Source organism: Schistocerca cancellata, chromosome 2 (genome assembly GCF_023864275.1).
Source record: "Schistocerca cancellata isolate TAMUIC-IGC-003103 chromosome 2, iqSchCanc2.1, whole genome shotgun sequence".
Taxonomy (NCBI): domain Eukaryota; kingdom Metazoa; phylum Arthropoda; class Insecta; order Orthoptera; family Acrididae; genus Schistocerca; species Schistocerca cancellata.
The window spans coordinates 640,355,159-640,379,537 of NC_064627.1; positions in this window are offsets into that span (position 1 = coordinate 640,355,159).

The window sequence follows — 24,379 nt, forward strand, 5'->3', positions numbered from 1 at the left end:
AACTGCCTATTGGCTTCTGTCTCGGGTTCTTCGGTCGACGTTCATCTAATGATTTTTCTGACGTTTCGCCAGCACTAGTGGCTGGCATTGTCAAAGCTTCACCCTCCATTGCCGGTGGTGAACTGGAGCCGAGCTCGCGGCCGCAGACTATATGTACCTGGCGCGCCAACGTCCGAGGGCTTCTCCGCAGTCATTTCCGGTGCGGTTCTCCTCTTGCTACCTGCGACGGTCGTTCGCTACAGTACGGGAAGCCAGGATCCGTTTACCTTAAGGCTTTCCTCTTTCTTGTTCAAACTGTTCGCATGTTTTTGTATTTCTACAGCTTCTCTGAACAATCGTGTGTGATAGTGCTTCTCTACAGCCAGAACTTCCGTGTCAGCGAATTTTATTACGTGGTCGGTCTCATTCAGTGCGTGCTATGCCACGGACGATTTCTCCACTTGCCCCAACCTGCAATGTTGCTTATGCTCTTTGATCCTGGTGTTAATGGATCGTCCAGTCATTCCGACATAAACTTTTCCACATGTGCATGGTATACGGTATATTCCCGACATTGCAAGTGGGTCTCTTTTCTCCTTCGCCGATCTAAGACACTCTTTGATCTTCCTTGTCGGTTTGAAAATCGTCTTTACGCCATGTTTGCACAATATACGGCCGATTCTGTCCGTCACTCTGGGAATGTATGGCAGAAAGGCCGTACCCGACATCTCTTTTTCCGGTTCCTTACTTCGCCGAGTGTTTGGCTCTGTTACACTTCTAATATAATTTGTGGAGTACCCATTGCTCCTCAGGACAGTTTCCAGGTGTTGCATTTCTCGTTTGAGGTGTTGCGGCTCACATATTCGTCCTGCTCTCGTTACGAGCGTACTAATCATGCCTCTTTTCTGGCTCGGGTGGTGGTTTGACGGTTTGTGCAGGTATCGGTCCGTGTGTGTCGGTTTTCGATACACGCTGTGTCCCAGGTTTTCGCCGTCCCTTGTGACCAGCACATCTAGAAATGGCAGAGCTCGCACTGAATGAGACCGACCACGTAATAAAATTCGCCGACACGGAAGTTCTGGCTGTAGAGAAGCACTATCACACGCGCTTGTTCAGAGAAGCTGTAGAAATACAAAAACATGCGAACAGTTTGAACAAGAAAGAGGAAAGCCTTAAGGTAAACGGATCCTGGCTTCCCGTACTGCAGCGAACACCGTCGCAGGTAGCAAGAGGAGAACCGCACCGGAAATGATCGCGGAGAAGCCCTCGGACGTTGGCGCGCCAGGTACATATAGTCTGCGGCCGCGAGCTCGGCTCCAGTTCACCACCGGCAATGGAGGGTGAAGCTTTGACAATGCCAGCCACTCGTGCTGGCGAAACGTCAGAAAAATCATTAGATGAACGTCGGCCGAAGAACCCGAGACAGTAGCCAATAGGCAGCGTTATCTATATTGTTATGTTCTTCAATTATGTATTTTGTACCTTTGTAATTGTATTCTTATGTTGTAAATTTATAATTTCATAGACACCAGTTCTTCAAATTAAGTATCATTTCACTGCACACGTTTCTGTTGGTCATAATAGATTCACAGTACGTGAGAAGTTGGGATTGTTAGTGCTCACACGTGTGTTGATAATTCAGCAAGGGACTGATTAACAGCATTGCTGGTTCTGAGGACAATTCCAAAAACTTTGTGAGTGCACAAGTGGTGGTTTATGGACTTCCTATATTCTCCGCAAGACTCTTCGATGGTGATTGTGCACCTGCACAGTCGCAACAGATGACCGCTGGCCGTCTCTACAAGGACTACAGTGGGTCTGCATCTTTGATGGCCCACCAATACCATTATTTCTACAATGACTGCACTGGGTCTGCACCTCTGGTGGCCCACCAATACCATAATCTCTACCAGGACTACAGTGGGTCTACTGTGTGATGACCTACCCACCAATATTCTTCAAAACTTCGACTGACTCTGCGGTGGGTTTCCTCTGTTGTGGCCCATTATCTGTCTGCATGTCAAGAGTCAGCACTGTCTTTCCGTTGGAAATAGAACACTACTTCTTAAAGACTGCATGTAAATCCACTACTTCCGTGTGCAGTTTCTTTTACTGCTCAGACTTTAAGAAAAACACTGCTATTTTACTGTGATGAACGATCAGGACTGTCTTTATGCACTGTGAGAAAATTTTAGCTTTTGACCAACATTGTATCAATAAGTGTGTTCATTTGATTTCTTTGTTATTGTAATTATGAAAAATTTCTTCAAATCTGTATTGGCCACTGCCCAAAACAATTTGTAAAATTTTTTGTGGGGAGCATGGGGGCTATGTAAGTAGGCTGTTTAGGTTTTCTTATTGGTAACGCCACGTAGCGCTCTGTATGAAAATCACTGGCTGTGCTGTGTGCAGTCTGTGGCTAGTTTGCATTGTTGTCTGCCATTGTAGGGTTAGACAGCTGGATGTTAACAGCGCGTAGCGTTTCGCAGTTGGAGGTGAGCCGCCAGCAGTGGTGGATGTGGGGAAGTGAGATGGTGGATTTGTGAGAGCGGATGATCTGGACGTGTGTCCATCAGAAACAGTACATTTGTAAGAATGGATGTCATGAACTGCTATATATATTATGACTTTTGAACACTAGCAAGGCAAATACATTGTTTGTTCTGTATCAAAATCTTTCATTTGCTAACTATGCCTATCAGTAGTTAGTGCCTTTAGTAGTTTGAATCTTTTATTTAGCTGCAATAGTGGCGCTCGCTGTTTTGCAGTTGTTCGAGCAACGAAGATTTTTGTGAGGCAAGTGATTTGTGAAAGGTATAGGTTAATGTTAGTCTGGGCCATCTTTTGTAGGTATTATTGAAAGTCAGATTGCGTCGCGCTAAAAATATTGTGTGTCAATTTAGTGATGATCAGAGATAGTAAAGTGAGAAATGTCTGAGTACGTTCAGTTCTGATCGGCTGTTTGAAAAGAAAATAATGTAAGAGGTTTATCTGCATAGTAATTCATTAAGTTTTCTAAGGGGACGTTTCAAAGTCTTCCAGAGCACTGCTGAAATATATCTTTAATATATCTTCCACATCGGCAATAATTTCTTCTTCCATCACGTCATCAGCCATTTCTCCTCCTAATAGTGGCCCCCAGTGTACTCGTTTCACCTGCTCGCTCTCTCCATCGCATTTAATAGTGGATTTCCCATTGCGCCTTTAACGTTACCACCATTGCATTTATTTTCACGGAACGCTGTCGTGACTTTTCTATCAGTTCTCTCGTCGAAAATTTCTTTTTGGATTTCTTCACATCTTTCCTACAGCTGGCTTCGCTGTACTTCTAGTTATTTATTCCTGTATTTGTCTTAACCCATTTGTACTTTCTCCTTTCGTCTATCAAATGAGGTAATACTTCTGCTCGCTCGAAGTTTCATTTCTTGCACATATATTTGACTGACCGACATCTGTGAGCTGAGGGGTTAAATATGAAGTGATTTAGAAAAATTTAAATGTGAATGCCTATTACGAAAGCAGAACATTGAACATTATTAGTGTGCTAAGCCGTGCCTCAACTTGGACATGGCAAATGTGTATTCCCCATTTGTGACCCAGAGTGCCTAAAAACCTCTTAATCTGTGGTATGATGCGGAGAAAGCGGGGCCGTTTCTGTAACCTTATGTCTTGTCGTACCTGTCAAGCTGTGGAGACCTCAAGGAAGATGGAAGATCGTGTAGAAAGAGCACTGCGTAATTATAATTTCGTTGCCCCTAAGTAGAGCTTAATGTAAGTGAATGAAACATCCTTTTAGGCAATTCAAACATTTTGATAGGCAAGGAGCAGCAACTTAGATTTGATAACTCATGATTTAAGTTTCTGTCACAGTTGCGTGTAATTTATTCTGGTGATTAGTTTCGAACGTAACCGTTCATTTCAAACCCAATCCTGCAATAAAAGTGCCTAGCAAAGCAAAATTTCACTGAGATACTTGGGTAACGTCCACACAACACATAGTCATACAGTCGATATAGGGTGATCTGATTACATGCGTGATACATTCAACACAAACGTGAATTTTCAAATTGAAGATGTGACAGCAGTCAGTCACAAAATCCGTAATTTATTGCAGACGTAGATTTAGATTATATAATGTAAAGACTAGTGTCATTTTGTCACACGTTATTCTCTGACACGTTGGAACCTATATGACTCCTTGGGAATCCACCGACAATTACGTTATAGACGAAATCTAGACCTGCAATAAATTATGGATTTTTAAACTGACTGCTGTCCTTTCTCCAGTTCAAAATGTTCAAATGTGTGTGAAATCGTATGGGAATTAACTGCTAAGGACATCAGTGCCTAAGCTTATACACTACTTAACCTAAATTATCCTAAGGAGAAACAAACACTCCCATGCCCAACGGAGGACTCGAATCTCCATCGGCACCAGCCGCACAGTCTACGACTGCAGCGCATAGACCGCTCGGCTAATCCCGCGCGGCTCCTTTCTTCAGTCTGATTATTCTAAGGTCGCTGTGCACACAGGCGTACAATGGATTCCATCTTAAAGTGCGCGTCATTTATGTTGGCGGCCGAGTTTAGGTTCGTTCTGCGCATCTGACGTCACAAAACACAGTCAGCCAATGAACAGAGAACGATGTTGCCACATCTCGACTGCAGTGCAGAGCATGGACGAGTGTCTTCAGTTTTAGAAACGTTCAGTCATAAATAAAGTAATAGAACAAAAGCAATGTCTTGATAGCATACATTCTTTTATAGAAAGTTTGGAAAAATCATTCTTTACACCAATTGCTTCATATTCTATTAATTAATTGAACCAAACAAGCAATAAGACTCCTAATTCAGGCGATAGCAAGGAAAGGTGTTTGTATCACTCTCACGAACCGCTTTTTCGCAATAAAGAACAGCGGTAATTGTTTATTTCCTATTGTACTTCAACGAAGTGTGAATAATTCATAGTCATACCAACAGTGTTTGTCAGTATTTTGCGTGCGGTGTTATAGTCCTCATGGCGTTATATAGTCGGACGAGGTGCGTTAGCGTAACGGTTAAGGTGTTGGGCTGCTAGGCGAAAGATCGTGAGTTCAAATCTTGTGTGGTGCTTAATATTTTCATTATTTAAAAACAATATCGAAGTGCCTTACTTCACGAATTATATTCGTTTGAATGCCATTTTTTGAAATTTCTAGTGCTTTGTCTCTTCATTAACCCTTTCGCTGCTGCAGACACGTGCTCGCCGCATTCCGCGCTGTGCGCGATTTTGTCATCACTGCACTGCTCGCCTGTGCAGACATGGTGTTCCCACTGCTTTGACAAAAACTATTTGGCCCAAAAATTTGATTTTTACACGCCTTCTTGACTGATACCTTCCCCCCATAAATGACTTAATTTTGTTTCGATGTTCAACGCAGTTATTTTGCAGCATTAAATGTAGTAAACCATTGCAAGAAATTTTGAAGAGTGCAGGCGAGCAGTGCAGTGACAAAATCGCGCACAGCGCGGAATGCACGGAGCACGTCTTCGTAGCAGCGAAAGGGTTAATGCGGCCGTGGTGGCTTTACTTCATGAACTGCGCGCTCCCTCCTAAACGTAAGATTGCGAACTATGGTATACTATGGCGCTGCTTCTATTAGCGCGTGCGTCGTGTGCAACTGGCAACGCCGCAATCTCCCGCGTCTGGGCGGGCATGCGCGAACCGCCAAGATAAAAGAATTGAACTAGAGTTAAAAAACGCATGTAGTCGGTTCAGTCAGTACCAGTTTCACCTGTTGAATATATCACGTATGTAATAAGATGACTCCATATCTGTAGTATGACTACGTACTGTGTGGATGTTACCCAAGTACAGAATGTCCATAATTAAAGTTCCAGATTCAAAACGCTTTAGAAAGAGAACTATTGTTCAGAATGATATCACATTTGAACAGCATATTATTGACACAGGGGGAAACGTCATGGAACAAAAAAAGTTAGCGAAAAATTTGTCAATAACGTCGCTGTAAGCGTCTTAACGGAAGAGGAGTCGACTACAAAAGACAGATGATTCACAATACGACGGCTGTGGTTTGAGGCGCAAATTACACCATCCGTGCTGTTCAATGTGCCCGGCTGCACCAACTGGGCAGTCAACAGTTGTGGCTCTTCTAGGTAAGCCCAACCACCACATTGAGGTCGTACCACATGGTACGGGAAAAACGTTCTTTAATTGTCCTGCATAAGAAGCAAAATGAGATCGGTTTCCAGTCTGGGGTCAAAAACCGCATAAAAAGCAAAATGACATCGGTTTCTAGTAATCGTGAGATTCTCACAAGACATTTTCAATACGCCGTCCACGGTATTCTGTCACAAGCTAAAATCGAGAAACATCGCGTTACACAACGTATCGGATTGTCTCGGGGACCACGTTCACAATACGTTGCGCAATGTGTCCTTTAGTTCATCATGTTCGTAACTGGAGCACAGAAGACAACAAATGCAGGACGTTTCATAGAATTTTATCCACCATGGACGCAGACATGTCCGACGGCCGGGCAATTCGTCAGCATGCTCTGTATATTTTACACATCATTGCTCGACCCCTCCTGAAATGCTGTGCCCACATCTTCGAGTGATGTCGGATCAACTGGTTTCCTCCTTTTGCCATGATGCACTTGAAAAGAACCTATCTTTTCGAAATTTGTCATGATTTTCTCCATTTCCTTAGCAGACATCGGACCAATGTCTTTCTCCACACCCTTGAGTATCCGGAACTTTCGCTGGGCTACTGGCGCAAAGTCACCGTTGTTGTGAAAGAACTTTACCAGCAGCTTATGATCCTTCATGTAGACAGTCATGTTGAGTGTCTCGGACGCAAACTGAGGAACAGCCGGGTGCCAATCGTCTGTTGGTTTTTATATTCTACAGCCCCATCTATTGGTACAATTTTCGTTAACAATGGTTTATGGTGTTTCCCCTTGGGTTAATAATTTGCTATTAAAATTTTATGTTATTCTGAGTAGTGGTACTCCTTCTACAGCGTTTTGAAACTGGAATTTTAATTGTGGACACCCTGTAGGTAACTGGAATTTTGCTTTGATAAGCACGTTTAGTGCAGATCTGCTTTGAAAACGAATGGCTAGGTAAGAAACTAGTGACCAGTGGAAATGGTATGCAATTGTGAAAGAAATTTAAGTAAAGAGTTAGGAACACGTTTGCACGACGTAGCTTTAAGGATCTGTATGCGTAAGCCAGGGACGCGTGGTGGAAGTCAAAGAAAAATGCTAGTGTTTGAAGTAATAGATTCATAAACGAAAAAGTACGGTAAACGTGATGTAATGATCAATAACGAGTACATGGATGACTACACCAATTCAGATCTATCATTTTCAACATCCTAGATACACTAATGGCCATTAAAATTGCCACACCAAGAAGAAATGCAGAAAATAAACGGGTATTCATTGGACCAATATATTATACTAGAACTGACATCTGATTACATTTTCGCGCAATTTGGGTGCATAGCTCCTGAGAAATCAGTATCAAGAACAACAACTTCTGGCCGTAATAACGGCCTTGATACGCCTGGGCATTGAGTCAAACAGAGCTTGGATGGCGTGTACAGGTACAGCTGCCCATACAGCTTCAACACGATACCACAGTTCATCAATACTAGTAACTGGCGTATTGTGACGAGCCAGTTGGTCGGCCACCATTGACCAGACTTTTTCAATTGGTGAGAGATCTGGAGAATGTGCTTGCCAGGGCCGGCAGGCAGGGGCGAACATTTTCTGTATTCTGAAAGGCCCGTACAGGACCTGCAACATGCGGTCGTGCATTATCCTACTGAAATGTAGGGTTTCGCAGGGATCGAATGAAGGGTAGAGCCACGGGTCGCAACACATCTGAAATGTAACGTGCACTGTTCAAAGTGCCGTCAATGCGAACAAGAGGTGACCGAGTCGTGTAACCAATGGCACCCCATACTATCAAGCCGGGTGATACGCCAGTATGGCGATGACGGATACACGCTTCCAATGAGCGTTCACCGCGATGTCGCTAAACACGGATGCGACCATCATGACGCTGTAAACAGAACCTGGATTCATCCGAAAAAATGACGTTTTGCCATTCGTGCACCCAGGTTCGTCTTTGAGTACACAATCGCAGCCTTCCTGTCTATGATGCAGCGTCAAGGGTAACCACAGCCATGGTCTCCGAACTGCACGATCCGTTACAGCTATGCGGATAAGATGCCTGTCATCTCGACTGCCTAGTGATACGAGGCCGTTGGGATCCAGCACGGCGTTCCGTATTACCCTCCTGAACCCACCGATTCCACATTCTGCTAACTATAGATGTTTCCACTAGAATCAGATACTGGTTACCAAGCGTTCTGGTGAAATCGAATGACTACAGATGCGTTAGATTATCCTCATCCTTTCGAACGAAAAATGGAACACGAGAAACGACCTCAGTTTTGCATAGAGTTAAAGCATATGCACGTTCCAGGAACGCAAAATAAACGCGAATGCAGTAAGCAATCTGCAAACTTATCAAATCCTTTGTTATGGCAGATTGAATAAACCCACCGCGAAATACACAAGACACGCTCATAAATGCGCTTTCAGACATACCATGTCCGCTGCTTAATAATCGGGTATATCACGACATGGTTTCACCTACACCTCTTGAGAACAGCTTGTAAGGCTGAAATTGACTAATCGTGAGAAATTAAGTAAAAACGTGTAAAACACCCAAGGTGGAACCAACACAGTGTCCTTCAACAAACGTCTGGTCGCGTAGGAAAATTGCTGACGAAGTTTTACTGTGCATTAGTTACGTTTCACAAATTACACAAAAATGCACCTCCATAATTATTATTTGTATGTCATCCACTGTTAATTTGAATTATCTATTAATTTCTTTTGACGTCTATCTGTTCAAATCGTTCGTATTTACAACGGGATATTGTTATTTAGAGCTCGGATTTGCGCGGAAATTGGATAGTCACATGACAGATAACGCGGAATGGTGAATAATGTAATGCTTGCCGTTCTATGTGTATCGCATCAACTTTTCAATACGAATTACATAGAACAAAACAACAAAGTGCTCACTCGGCTATTTCAACAGAATTTGTGCTTATGAGCAAACACAATGAAATGAGATGTAGGTGAAAATAGCAAAGTATGAACCTGAAAGTATCCTCAGTTCTGTGCTTCGGCGAATCGCGTGCGTGTCACGCCCAGTCGAGGAGGTCCGTCCTGTCGATACATCGATTTGAGGGGACGGCTTAAAAAAGAGGATTTTTAGATTTTAGCATATTTGAAATGCCTGGTCTTTCCTGCTTGAAACATTTTTTGTTTTATGTAAATACGACAATTTTTTCGTGAGATATGATGGTTTTCCTGACGCTCTGTGCAATCTGGAATTTAAATGCCACGTCTTCCTTTTTGCACCATGCAGAGATAATGCTCAGCATTCTTTTACTCCTTTTTATTATTTCATGCTTCTATTGTTTTATTGCTTCAATGTTTCCTGTCCTGTATCTACTATCGATACTCGTTTTTCCGATTGTGCTCGTTATTGTTTTCGAGCTTTAATGGTTGTCCTTTTGTTATGAGTGAAGTACGTGTTGATTTGTATTTTCTTTGGTTCCACGTGTTTTCATAAAAATACCACAAATAAAGAAATTCTTACCTAAATTAAAATTCAAAGGAAATAAATACGTAAAGGTAAGTGAGGTTAGTGGGTCAAAGGACCCAAGAATGTTAGCATAAAGAAAATCAGCACATCAAAAAGAAACTGCAGTGTCTTCAAGGCATTTCCTCCCAGTCAGCTTGTGGAGATAACTATCGTTTGGAAATATTATGGTGAACCTTAGCATGCTCTGTGATTTCATTTCCAAACATACTGTGTGCAGAATATGTGGTGGTGACGTATCTTTGGGTGAGAATCAGCGTCTTCGTAAAGGGATTGTGTCAAACCTGACATTGAGTTGTACAAAATGTGGTGCAGTTGCTACCACAATGACATCAAAAATGGCAAATAATAATTTATATGAAAACAACATAAGGCTAGTTTATGGTCTCAGATCTTTTGGTAAAGGGATGGAGGCAGGCAAACTCTTATGTGCAATACTTGACATTCCAAATCCTCCTGCAAAATTTATGACTTACAATAATGTTATTGGCACTGCTGTTGCTGAAGTTTGTAACATCTCAATGAAGAAAGCAGCTGAAGAAGCACTCAAGGAAAGTGATGACAGTGAAAGAGGTGATTTCTGTGCATGTTTTGATGGCAGCTGGCAGAAACGTGGACACACCTCACTAAATGGTGTCGTGACAGCTACAACATTAGATACTGGAAAGGTAATTGATGTGGAGATTCTAAGCCAGTACTGTAAAACTTGTAGCAGTGGAACTGAGAAAAAGGATGAACATAACTGTAATTATACTGGTCCAAGTGGTGGGATGGAAGTAGCAGGAGTTCTCAGGATTTTTAATCGTTCAGTGGCGAACAGAGGTGTCAGATACACACAGTGACAGCAAGGCTTGTGACTGGGTATGTGCAGAACAACCCTATGGTCCTAATGTCACAATTTCTAAATTATAGTGCACTGGGCATGTCCAGAAGAGAATGGGGGCAGGTTGAGCAGATTATTGAAAGAAAAGTCAAAAATAGTATTGAAAGGTGGTAAGAAGATAGGTGGTAAAGGTCGCCTGACAAGTGTTGAAATAGATACATTACAGAATTATGATGGCTTGACCATAAGAAGAAATGTAGGAAATGTAGAAACGCATGAAAAAAGCTGTACGGGCTATCTTTTTCCATAAGCTTTCCACAAATGAAATTCCAGTGCACGGTCTTTGCCAGAATGATCCTGACGCTTGGTGCAAGTACAGGAGAAGTGCCAGATATGACCACAAACGTTCTTTAGCTGCATCAGTAATGAATGAAATTAAACCCATATTTAGAGACCTTTGTAAAGATACGTTGTTGAAGAAATATCTTCATGGGAAAACCCAAAATTTAAATGAATGTGTGAATTCTGTTATTTGGAACCAGTTACCGAAAACTGTATTTGTTCAGCTTACAACCCTCATATTTGGTGTTTATGACGCTATTTTATGTTTCAATGATGGTGTAATTAGAAAACTGGATGTTTTGGAATCATTGGGCATAAAATCTAGTGGAAATACTACAAAATCCTTGGTGCAAATAGATAAAGAGAGAATCCGCAAAGCAGATATTGCTAATTTAAAATGCACAAAAGAAGCCAGACAGAAAAGAAGAGGGACCAAGAGAAGAAAAGAAGATCAGTATGATTCAGATGATGCTCAGTGTGGCGCAGGAAAATATTAATGGTAAATAATTCTCATCAATAACTATATTAGAACTGCAATATTAAACTTTAAATGGATTATTCTCAAAACTACATTTTTTTTTTACATTCGGGTGCCATTAGTTGACAAACGAATGGGGATACAAACATGAAGTTTGGTCAATTTTTACCGCAGATGGTAGTAAGTTATTACAAGTAAACTGGAAACCCCAAAATAATCAGAAACTGTTTTATAATAATAAATGTACAAAAAAGTTAAATTTTACTTGTGAAAGAATAAAAAATTTTTTCTTCAAAACCATGAGGCATTATGTTCATTTTACTTGTAAATTGAGGCATTTATAAAACTTTGAACATAGCTGATAAGGTTCAGTGACCGTGTCAGAATTATATTAGGACAAATAAGCCTTCGGTCACAAATATTAAGTCAAAATTGACCAGGTTTCGACGTTACTATGAGCGTCGTCTTCAGAATTAAACTAACTGTTCTAAAACATAATAGGTATATAAGACTTTAATAAACAAAAGTGTGTACTGACTGGAAACAGATGCAGTACTCACAAGTGACATTCTAAAAAAATCTAAGCCGGAAAGGCGACGTCATGAAAAGTTGTAAATAAGATAAGATGGCGAGCCGCTAAGGGCTGCTCGTACCTGAGTGAACACGGGTTGCAACAATACTCATCGTAGCGCCAAAACCTGGTCAATTATTATCACTTATAGTTCTTTTGAAAAGTCTATTTATTCAAAGGGTAAAATAGCATTGCCAGAACAGGGATAAAAATTGCCTTCCGTCTCCCGTTAATAGGTCCATTCATCAAGTATGTCAAAACGTAAACAATGTATGGGTTCAGTCTAATGCCTAGATATTATACATCGAGTGTTTTTAATATTCTCCTGTGTATGTCCATTTTTCCAATTTATGAAATTTTTAATATTTCGATGTGTATCGTCCATTTTTCCACATTGTGAAACTGTTGTCAACATATCTTCAATAAACAATTGGTTTAACGGCTGCTGATTCCAGGCACTCCAGTAGGCCGTCTGGTACATTAACCGTATGTGGAATATTGAGTCAAAAACGGTTTTGGTTGCAATTTATTATTTTCTTAACAAAGCGTTTCGCCTTCGTTTGGTATCTTCACATTGTTTTAAATCTTTCTTTTACAACATACTAAAACCATAAAATGGCTCTGCGGTAGACTGAACCACACGTCGAATCAGATGAACGCACAGAGACCTTAATAAAGTTGCCGGTACTATGGTTTTAACATATTGTATAAGAAAAATATAAGGTAACCTGAAGATGCGCCGCGAAGGCGAAAGGAGTTGACAGTAAAGGAATAAATTGCAATCAAGACTATTTTTAATTCAAATACTTTTTATGATCTTCTAGTATTTATATAATTTATACTTAAAGTTGGATCACTATATACTGACAGGCTACCCTAACTTCAGCATGAAAATCGTTACAGTAAGGAATGTAGCTAATGATGTTTATTCTTTAAAGATAAACACTGAAGACCTCAACATACTGTAATCACTATGAAATCATAGATATTTATGATAATTTCCACACAAGACAGCCTCCAATAGAGCGGATAACGTGGATAACTTTACTCCGACAGTTATAGCAGTATTGCATCTAAGTGCATTTCATTCGGAAACCATAGCAACCCTGACAACGACGGGATCTACAGGCAGCTAAATTGTCTCCGAATAGCCGGTTACTAGTTAACACGGTGGAGTTTAAGCAACAGCTCATTCCACAGGCTGTCTCGTTTTAATTAACGGTCTGTCCCTCTGCATCTGCTGCGGAGTGGTTGTCAGTTATGGAAGGGCGAGGCTAAATGGAGTCTCCTGTTTCAGAAGCTAGCTTTACCTCTTACATCTGGAGAGAGATTACGCACCCAATAGTCCACCTGTTATAGAGGAATTTAATTACAGATTGGTCTTGGGCTGGAAGAATATTACCAGTCTGGTAATATTCCTAGCTCAATAAACTCTCCTGCTTATTTACGTAATATGTACAAGCGACCTGAGTGAAATTTTTGAAACATTTTACCTTTTTTCTATTGGAAAGTCAGCGGTTATAACAAATATTAAAATTGTATAATAAAACAGTCCAAACTGCCTTAAGATGTTTATTTATTTACTGGTGATCGGTTTCGGTCACTGTTTTGCTCATCATCTTGCTGCTGACTCCGTGGGAGTCTTCTGAAGTTTGCGAGGAGCAGGCGTTACTGTACGAGGCATATAACCACTGCTCCAACCAGCAATGGTTATGTGTCTCTTACAGAGGCGCCTGCTCATCGCAAGCCACAGCAGACTCCTATGGAGTAGGCGGTCTGATGATGACCAGAACAGTGGCCGAAACCGATCACAGTAAATAAACAAACATATTTATGTGGTTGGGACCGTATTATAATAAAAAAAAGATGAATAACCGAACATTGTCTGTAATGGGACTGTTATTTGATACCTGTGCTGATCTTCATCGCTTAAACATATCTCGAAATTATGCCCCAAAATTATATATAATATTGACATAATCACCAAAGTATTTCCAGGGCTGTTCAGTGAACAAAAACAAGTTGACATCTAAATTCTTAGCACGTTTATTCTTTACTACGAGTAAAACATGTTTTATATGTGCTAATCTTGCGATTGTAGGCGCATCTTTACTTTTGTAGGTTTGAAAACGTTTGTACATGAACTAAAGGAAACAATGCGTCAAGTGGAAAAGTACGTTACTGCAGGATATAAGTGTTTATCCCTTGAAGAGAAGAAAACTGGTGTTTATAGATTGGGAAATGTTCTTTAAATGAAAAGAGAATTTCACGACCAAGGGAATGTTTGTTTCAAAAATGGGGTGAGCGATTCGCCATATTCAGGACTTTGATGAAGATCTGAACGCATTGATTCACGAGTTAGCAGATATTGTCTGCCGTGGACAGTCTACTATCGTGCGCTATTTGTATTTTGTGGGCAAATAAAGAAAAAAACGCCCGATGAATGGCCACCGCGTGATTTAGCGAAAACCACAGAATTCAGCGCATCTCTGTTTGCTAATTATCAGGCAGCTCGGGAAAAACGCCAATAGTTACTGGTAAGCAAAATTGGTGACTCGTTGTCAACATAAAAAAGGAATAGTTCAACACGTGTAATGAAGCAACGCGCCAAGCGAAACTGTGAATGGAGGCATGCCCTCGAACTTGCAGAGATTTGTGATCGCAAACAACAAGATAAAAAGATCAGATAAATGCGAGAACTGTCATACAATTAACTTGATGTCTCCTGCAGTCAATATACCGAACAACAAGGAAAAAATGTAAAAGAAAACTGATGACGCCAGTTTGGATATATGAAATATAAGGGCACCTGAGGGTGGCTTCCGACAAGCTTGACAAGAGGCGCAAAATTGAGGGTAAAAAAATACATTTTCGTGACGTGTGTCGACCTACAGAAAGCACTGACCAGTATTAAGAGGTACAAGATGTTTGAATGCAGGCTTTATATCACTTGGTCAGCAGCCCATTCATTAAGTGTTTTCGTCCTCAAGGAATCCACATCTGCAATGGGGAGAAATAATTATTTCATCTGTTTCTCGAGAACTATTAGCTTTTGTGCCTCATATGGACAGGTACAAGTATCATTTCCTTATTTTCGTGTTATAATGAGTTTACCAACTATGAAGAGGATCATTCATCGGGATCTTTGACCTCAGTTTTCTCGAAACCAGATAGGTGCTGGCGTAAACTATTCACAAAAGTGTAGTCCATATGCATCTTTGGTCTAAAGGTAGCGTCTGTGAGTAGCAATCCAATCGTCGTCGCTCATGGGTTCGAAAGCCCCACACGGCTTAAATTTTTGATAATCACCATTGGCGGCTGAAGACGTCTGGCATAAGAAGTCAACCTCATTCTGCCAACGGACTCGTCAAAGAGGGTGGAAGAATCAGCAATGGAAACCACTGCATTAAAGACACATAACGTGCCCTGTGGAGGACGTGTGACCTGTAGTTGAAAAATTGTCGTGATGATCTCTCCATTGGCAAAAGATTCCAGAGTAGCCACCATTCGGATCTGCGGAAGGGGACTGCCAAGGGGTACGTGAGCATGAGGAAAAGATGGAACAACCAACGAAAGGATAACGTTCTATGAGTCGGAGTATGGAATGTCAGAACCTGGAACGTGGTAGGAAGCTAGAAAATCTGAAAAGGGAAATGCTAAGACTCATTATAGATATAGTAGGGTTAAGTGAAGTTAAACGGAAAGAAAACAAGGATCTGGTCAGATGAGTATATGGTAAAATCAACAACAGTTGAAAATGGTATAACGTTGGTAGGACTCTTATGAATAGGAAGGGAGGACAGAGAGTATGTTACTGTGAACAGTTCAGTGATAGGGTCGTTCTTAACACAATCGACAGCAAACCAACACCGACAACGATAGTGCAGTTATACATGCCAAAGTCGCAAGCTGAAGATGAAGAGATAGATAAAAGTACATGAGGATACTGAAAGGATAATACAGTACGTAAAGGGAGATGAAAATCTAATAGTCATGGGGACCTGGAATACAGTTGCAGGGAAGGATCAGAAGAAAAGGTTACAGGAGAATAAGAGCTTGGGACAAGGAATTAAAGAGGATGAGGACTCATTGAGTTCTGTGATAAATCTCAGCTAGTAATAGCGCATACTCTGCTCAAGAATCACAAGAGGAGGATGTATAGTTGGTAAAGGCGAAAGATACGGACACATTTCAGTTAGATTGCATCATAGTGAGGCAGAAATTCGGAAATCATATACTGGATTGCCCATGAACCCCATGAACCATGGACCTTGCCGTTGGTGGGGATGCTTGCGTGCCTCAGCGATACAGATAGCCGTACCGTAGGTGCAACCACAACGGAGGGGTATCTGTTGAGAGGCCAGACAAACGTGTGGTTCCTGAAGAGAGGCAGCAGCCTTTTCAGTAGTTGCAAGGGCAACAGTCTGGATGACTGACTAATCAGGCCTTGTAACAATAACCAAAACGGCCTTGCTGTGCTGGTACTGCGAACGGCTGAAAGCAAGGGGAAACTACGGCCGTAATTTTTCCCCAGGGCATGCAGCTTTACTGTATGATTAAATGATGATGGCGTCCTCTTAGATAAAACATTCCGGAGGTAAAGTAGTCCCCCATTCGGATCTCCGGGTGGGGACTACTCAAGAGGACGTCGTTATCAGGAGAAAGAAAACTGGCATTCTACGGATCGGAGCGTGGAATGTCAGATCCCTTAATCGGGCAAGTAGGTTAGAAAATTTAAAAGGGGAAATGGATGGGTTAAAGTTAGATATAGTGGGAATTAGTGAAGTTCGGTGGCAGGAGGAACAAGACTTCTGGTCAGGTGACTACAGGGATATAAACACAAAATCAATTAGGGGTAATACAGGAGTAGGTTTAGTAATGAATATGAAAATAGAAATGCGGGTAAGCTACTACAAACAGCATAGTGAACGTATTATAGTGGCCAAGATAGACACGAAGCCCAAGCCTACTACAGTAGTACAAGTTTATATGCCAACTAGCTCTGCAGATGACGAAGAAATTGAAGAAATGTATGATGAAATAAGAGAAATTATTCAGATAGTGAAGGATGACGAAAATTTAATAGTCATGGGTGACTGGAATTCGGTAGTAGGAAAAGGGAGAGAAGGAAACGTGGTAGGTGAATATGGATTGGGGCTAAGAAATGAAAGAGGAAGCCGCCTGGCAGAATTTTGCACAGAGCACAACTTAATCATAGCTAACACTTGGTTCAAGAATCATAAAAGAAGGCTGTATACATGGAAGAAGCCTGGAGATACTGACAGATTTCAGATAGATTATATAATGGTAAGACAGAGATTTAAGAAACAAATTTTAAATTGTAAGACATTTCCAGGGGAAGATGTGGACTCTGACCACAATCTATTGGTTATGAACTGTACATTAAAACTGAAGAAACTGCGAAAAAGTGGGAATTTAAGGAGATGGGACCTGGATAAACTGAAAGAACCAGAGGTTGTACAGAGTTTCAGGGGGAACATAAGGGAACAATTGACAGGAATGGGGGAAAGGAATACAGTGGAAGATGAAAGGAGAAAATATAAAAATGCAGTAAATGAAGCAGGCAAAAAGGAATACAAACGTCTCAAAAATGAGATCGACAGGAAGTGCAAAATGGCTAAGCAAGGATGGCTAGAGGACAAATGTAAGAATGTAGAGGCTTATCTCACTAGGGGTAAGATAGATACTGCCTACAGGAAAATTAAAGAGACCTTTGGAGATAAGAGAACCACTTCTATGTACATCAAGAGCTCAGATGGAAACCCAGCTCTAAGCAAAGAAGGGAAAGCAGAAAGGTGGAAGGAGTATATAGAGGATCTATACAAGGGCGATGTACTTGAGGACAATATTTTGGAAATGGAAGACGATGTAGATGAAGATGAAATGGGAGATACTATACTGCGTGAAGAGTTTGACAGAGCACTGAAAGACCTGAGTCGAAGCAAGGCCCCCGGAGTAAACAACATTCCATTGGAACTACTGACGGCCTTGGGAGAGCCAGTCCTGACAAAACTCTACCATCTGGTCAGCAATATGTATGAGACAGGCGAAATACCTTCAGACTTCAAGAAGAATATAATAATTCCAATCCCAAAGAAAGCAGGTGTTGACAGATGTGAAAATTACCGAACTGTCAGTTTAATAAGTCACAGCTGCAAAATAATAACGCGAATTCTTTACAGACGAAGAGAAAAACTAGTAGAAGCCGACCTCGGGGAAGATCAGTTTGGATTCCGTAGAAATGTTGGAACATGGGAGGCAATACTGATCCTACGACTTATCTTAGAAGCTAGATGAAGGAAGGGCAAACCTACGTTTCTAGCATTTGTAGACTTAGAGAAAGCTTTTGACAATGTTGAGTGGAATACCGTCTTTCAAATTCTAAAGGTGGCAGGGATAAAATACAGGGAGCGAAAGGCTATTTACAATTTGTACAGAAACCAGATGGCAGTTATAAGAGTCGAGGGACATGAAATGGAAGCAGTGGTTGGGAAGGGAGTGAGACAGGCTTGTAGTCTCTCCCCAATGTTATTCAATCTGTATATAGAGCAAGCATTGAAGGAAACAAAAGAAAAATTCGGAGTAGGTGTTAAAATCCGTGGAGAAGAAATAAAAACTTTGAGGTTCGCCGAAGATATTGTAATTCTGTCAGAGACATCGAAGGACTTGGAAGAGAAGTTGAACGGATTGGATAGTGTCTTGAAAGGAGGATATAAGATGACCATCAACAAAACCAAAACGAGGATAATGGAATGTAGTCGAATTAAGTCAGGTGATGCTGAGGGAATTAGATTAGGAAATGAGACACTTAAAGTAGTAAAGGAGTTTTGCTATTTGGTGAGCAAAATAACTGATGATGGTCGAAGTAGAGAGGATATAAAATGTAGATTGGCAATGGCAAGGAAAGCGTTTCTGAAGAAGAGAAATTTGTTAACATCGAGTACAGATTTAAGTGTCAGGAAGTCATTTCTGAAAGTATTTGTATGGAGTGTAGCCATGTACGGAAGTGGAACATGGACGATAAATAGTTTGGACAAGAAGAGAATAGAAGCTTTCGAAATGTGGTGCTACAGAAGAATGCTGAAGATTAGATGGGTAGATCACATAACTAATGTGGAAGTATTGAATAGGATTGGGGAGAAGAGAAGTTTGTGGCACAACTTGAGCAGAAGGAGGGATCGGTTGGTAGGACATGTTCTGAGGCATCAAGGGATCACCAATTTAGTATTGGAGGGAAGCGTGGAGGGTAAAAATCGTGGAGGGAGACCAAGAGATGAATACACTAAGCAGATTCAGAAGGATGTAGGTTGCAGTAGTTACTGGGTGATGAAGAATCTTACACAGGATAGAGTAGCATGGAGAGCTGCATCAAACCAGTCTCAGGACTGAAAACCACAACAACACAACAAACAACAACATCATACTGGATTGCAAGGTGTACCCAGGAGGAGATAGAGACTCAGATCATAATGTAGTAGTGATGAAGAGTAGGCTGAAGTTTAAGAGATTAGTCGGGAAGAATCAGTCCGCAAGGAAGTGGGATACGGAAGTACTAAGGAATGACGTGATACGCTTGCAGTTCTCTAAGGCTATAGACACGGAAATGAGGAATAGCGCAGTAGGCAGTAGAGTTGAAGAGGAATGGGCATCTCTAAAAAAGGCACTCATAGAAGTTGGAAAGGAAAACATAGGTACAAAGAAGGTAACTGCAAAGAAACGATGAGTAACGGAAAAATACTTCAGTTAATCGATGACGGAAGGAAGTACAAAAATGTTCGGGGAAGTTTAGGAATACAGAAATACAAGTCACTATGGAATGAAATAAATAGGATGTGCACGGAACCTAAGACGAAATGACTGCTTGAAAAATGTGAAGAAATCGAAAAAGAAATGATTGTCGGAAGCACTGATTCAGTATATAGGAAAGTCAAAGCACCTTCGGTTACATTAATAGCAATGTTGGTAGCAGAGAGAGTGCAACGGGAATTCCACTGTTAAATGCAGAGGAGAGAGCAGATAGGTGGAAAGAGTAGACTTGAAGGACCCTATGAGGGCGAAGATCTGTAGGATGTAGAATCAGAATTAAAGAGATCTTTGAAGGACTTAAGATAAAATAATTCGGAAGGGATAGGTAACATTCCATGAGGATTTATAAAGTCCTTGGGGGAAGTGACAACAATACGACTATTCAGGTTGGTTCGTAGAATGGTTGAATCTGGTGACATACCATTTGACTTTCGGAAAAATATCATCCACAGAATTTCGAAGACCGCAACAACTTAACAGTTACGCATCTAAGTTGCTGGCAAGAGTAATATACAGAAGAATGGAAAAGGAAATTAAGGATGACGATCAGTTTGGCTTCAGGAAAGGCAAAGGCACCAGAGAGGCAATTCTGATGTTTCGGTTGATAGTGGAAGCAAGACTAAAGAAAAATCAAGACACGTTCATAGGATTTGTCGAACTGGAAAAAGCGTTCGCCAATGTAAAACGGTAAAAGATGTTCGAAATTCAGAGAAAAAGAGGGTTAAGCTATAGGAGAGAGACGAGTAATATACATATAATATATGCAAGAGCCTAGAGGGAATAACAAGAGTGGGCGACCAAGAAAGAATGTGCTCGGATTAAAAAGAGTGTAAGACAGGGTTGTAGTCTTTCGGCCCAACTGTTCAGTCTGTACAGCGAAGAAGCAGTGATGGAAATAAAAGAAAGATACAGAAGTGGAATCAAAATTCAAGGTGAAAGGATATCAATGATACGTTTTGCTGATGGCATTGCTATTCTGACTGAAAGTGTAGAAGCATTACAAGATCTGCTGAATGGAATGAACAGTCTAATGAGTACAGAATATGGATTGGGTAAATCGAAGAAAATCGAAGAAAGACGGAAGTCATGAGAAGTTCCAGAAATGAGAACAGCGAGATACTTGACATCAGAATCGATGGGCACGAAGTAGATTAAGTTAAGGAAGTCTGCTACCTAGGCAGAATTAACCAATGACATACGGAAGAAGGAGGACATCAAAAGCAGACTACCACTGGCAAAAAAAGGCGTCCCTGGCCAAGAGAAATTTACTAGTATCAGACATAAGCCTTGATTTGAGGAAGATATATCTGAGAATGTACGTTTGGAGCACAGCACGGTACGGTAGTGAAACATGACTGGGAAAACCGGAACAGAAGAGAATCGATGCATTTGAGATGTGGTGCTACAGACGGAAATTAGGTGGACTGATGAGGAGCTTCTGCGCAGAATTGGAGGGGAAAGGAATATGTGGAAAACATTGATAATAGGTAGAGACAGGATGATAGAATATCTGTTCAGACATCAGGAAATAACTTCCTTGGTACTAGAGGGAGCTGTAGAGGGCAAAAACTGAAGTGGAAGACAGAGATTGGAATACATCCAACGAGTAAAGACTTAGGGTGCAAGTATTGCTCTGAGATGAAGAGGTTGGCACAGGAGAGGCGGGCCGCATCGAACGAGTCAGAAGACTGAAGTCCAGGTGGTGCCCAACCACTATTTCGAAGCTCATCGAATCATTGTGTTATAGAGTATGGCCACATCCTGTAAGAACGAACGGATTCAAAATCCCTCTTCCATTCCCCTTCCCCCACCGGCTATTCTAATGCTGGTTTCCCAAGTGTTTCTTTCCTGAACCATTTCATGCGAATGCGAGATTTTCTACTTTGTTCTCTGCATCTGACTACGACCGATTTACATCTTCATTCTTGTTCATTGCAGTATCGTGCTATGATATATTGTAAGCACCGCTCCTTTGGCAGCTCTAAGCTGTTCGTATCTGTCGGGAACTTCTGTCATATCCCCAATAACTACGTTTACCCCCAGGTTCGAAGATTCAGTTGAAAGATCGCTGGTCACTAAAGTTAAATATTCGAGGCATAGTGTATTACCATTTTTAATTACGTATTTGTGTGATGACAGTAGTCTGTGGCTACTGGTTGTCGTAAATTGGATTAGACAATTCACTTATTTTATTTAATTTTTTTCGATAGTGTATAATTTTCATGTGTATGGCACAAACCCGCCGAACTGATGTATTTGGTTTACAGTCAACATTTATTTTTCTTACACTTACTTAAAATGCAGTTCGGCTAGTTTGACAGATTTATCAGACATTTCAAAATTTGCCAATTATTGATAAACAGCAAACCTCCCTACGGTGGCACAGCTGCTAGGAATGTATTGCTGTCCACCGTGAAGGGATTAGGGTTGCCTCAGAGGCATTTAGGACTAGTTCTGTTCTGAAGCTGGTGAGCCGCCACTTGATTCAGGCTTCAACTCCTCATGTTGAAAGTGCACAAAATATACTTTTATTCTTTCTCTTCTCTCACTCGCATTTCCTTCGAATGACACCCGTCGATGAGCAGTCGCCCTTTTAGAAATGTAGGAAGGATTTTATTTTAGAAATTAGAGTTACAACTACTGACGCACACTATCGTAGGGAAGGAATCCAGACATATTTTAGTGGCCATTAATGTGAGTTGTTTCTACTCTTCGCCTTTATGATGGCTTTAACTCAGCTGGGGACTGTAACTGCTCCTCTTAAGATATATTGGAAATGTTCGTTGGTGAAATTCGTGCTCCGACCAACTAGCGGTAGAATGTGTGTATATATTGTCTTATAAGGAACATTACATAAAAAAATCTGTCCTGCTACACTGTATTCACGCCGTGTGCGTATCAATGATACCGACCAGTCCAAATAATTATATGCTTCCAGACGTGTACGAGCACAGCTACACGTAGCTGCACATCAATGGCTGTCCTTGTACTAATTATGGCCGGCCGCGGTGACCGTGCGCTTCTAGGCGCTTCAGTCCGGAACCACGCGGCTGCTACGGTCGCAGGTTCGAATCCTGCGTCGGGCATGGATGTGTGTGATGTCCTTAGGTTAGTAAGGTTTACGTAGTTCTACGTCTAAGGGACTTATGACCTCAGATGTTGAGTCCCATAGCGCTTAGAGCCATTTGAACCAATTGTACTGATTATGGCTACAGTCCATGTACGGCAATAGTTTCTCCCCTAAAGTTTTCAGTTACGTAAGCTTAACAGTTCGAATCGGTAACGGTAACTGTCTAACGCGGCAAAGAATATTTATGCATGCTGCACTCCGTTATTAATCTATGTCGTCGCACAAATAAATATTTCATAAACACATAATATTAAATGGGTTGAAAGAAATGTCACATAGTAAATCCACTTTATGCTGGTTTATTCTATGATATTCACGTCCTATCATTGTATCAAGGAAGTAACTTTTTCTTAAGCTGGGTGGAATCAGTTACGTAAGTATCAGTCAAAGAGTTTGTAACAAGATCCAGATTTCATTTGCTACTTTAACGAAACTTCCGTACTTCCTCACAATTCAATACCAATGATCACTTCCTATGTCGGTAACTTGCTAACAGTTTATCACTTTGGGTCATATCAGTAGCAAAGTCAGAAGTATCTCTCCCGTATCTCCATCGTCATCCAGAAAATCCTCAATATTTTCCATTCGTCTTACTATTGTTTTTAAGCTGATTGTTTGGTAGTTTTCGTATTTATCTGCCTCTGATATCTTCGACAGTATACTAATTATACTCTTCCGAAGGTACAATGTACGTCTGCAGTGACATCGGTTCACAGACCTACTGGATTAATCGTTCGGTTGACACTTGCTCCAGAGATTTTAAAAGTTTTAAACGTTCAGTCTCTTTCTTTTGATCGCAGTCTTCCAAAAATTTATCCAACTGTAACAATAATCACTGAACTTCTTGCGAATTAAGACACATTTCTTCCTCTACCAGGTCTTAAAGGCTCTCAGTACGCATCGTGGAATTTCAATTGCAATATTATTGTTGCTCTTGATTCCACTAAAAATTATTTTAGCTTTTGCATATGCATAAACTGTCCTTCCACCAATCATTCCTTTTTAGATTTCTTCAATTTTTCCTGCAATTATTTCTCTTTAGCTTCTCTACCCCTTACTGGTGCCATCCGTAACTAATTTTGTTACTTTATTCCACCGTTTTCCTCCTGTTCCTATATCTTCTTTAAATCTGCTGTTGGGACCTCTGTGCACCAACTGAGTGTAGAGCTTTCAAAGGGACCCTGAATCCTATAACATCGAAGAAACAAAGAACCGTAATTTAATAAAAAACTGTCCTATACACAAAAGATCAAAAACATATCCTCTTAAAACATGTCATAGGGCGAAACCGCCTTACGCTGCCTGAGAAGCCTTCACGGAAGTGTTTTTGTCCCAGCGGCCGAATCGTTCATCAACGTGGCAGCTTGCGGCTTCATTTTTTTTCCCTGCAATAGAGATCCGGTGACACGAGGAAAGAACCACAGGGCAGCCGGCTGCCCCGTGGGTAATACGGAATCCCCGTCGCGGAGCTGGGAGCTTAGGTCGACGCCAGGAGTCTAGTTCCAGCAGCACGTGCCGCGAATGAAGCACGAGACC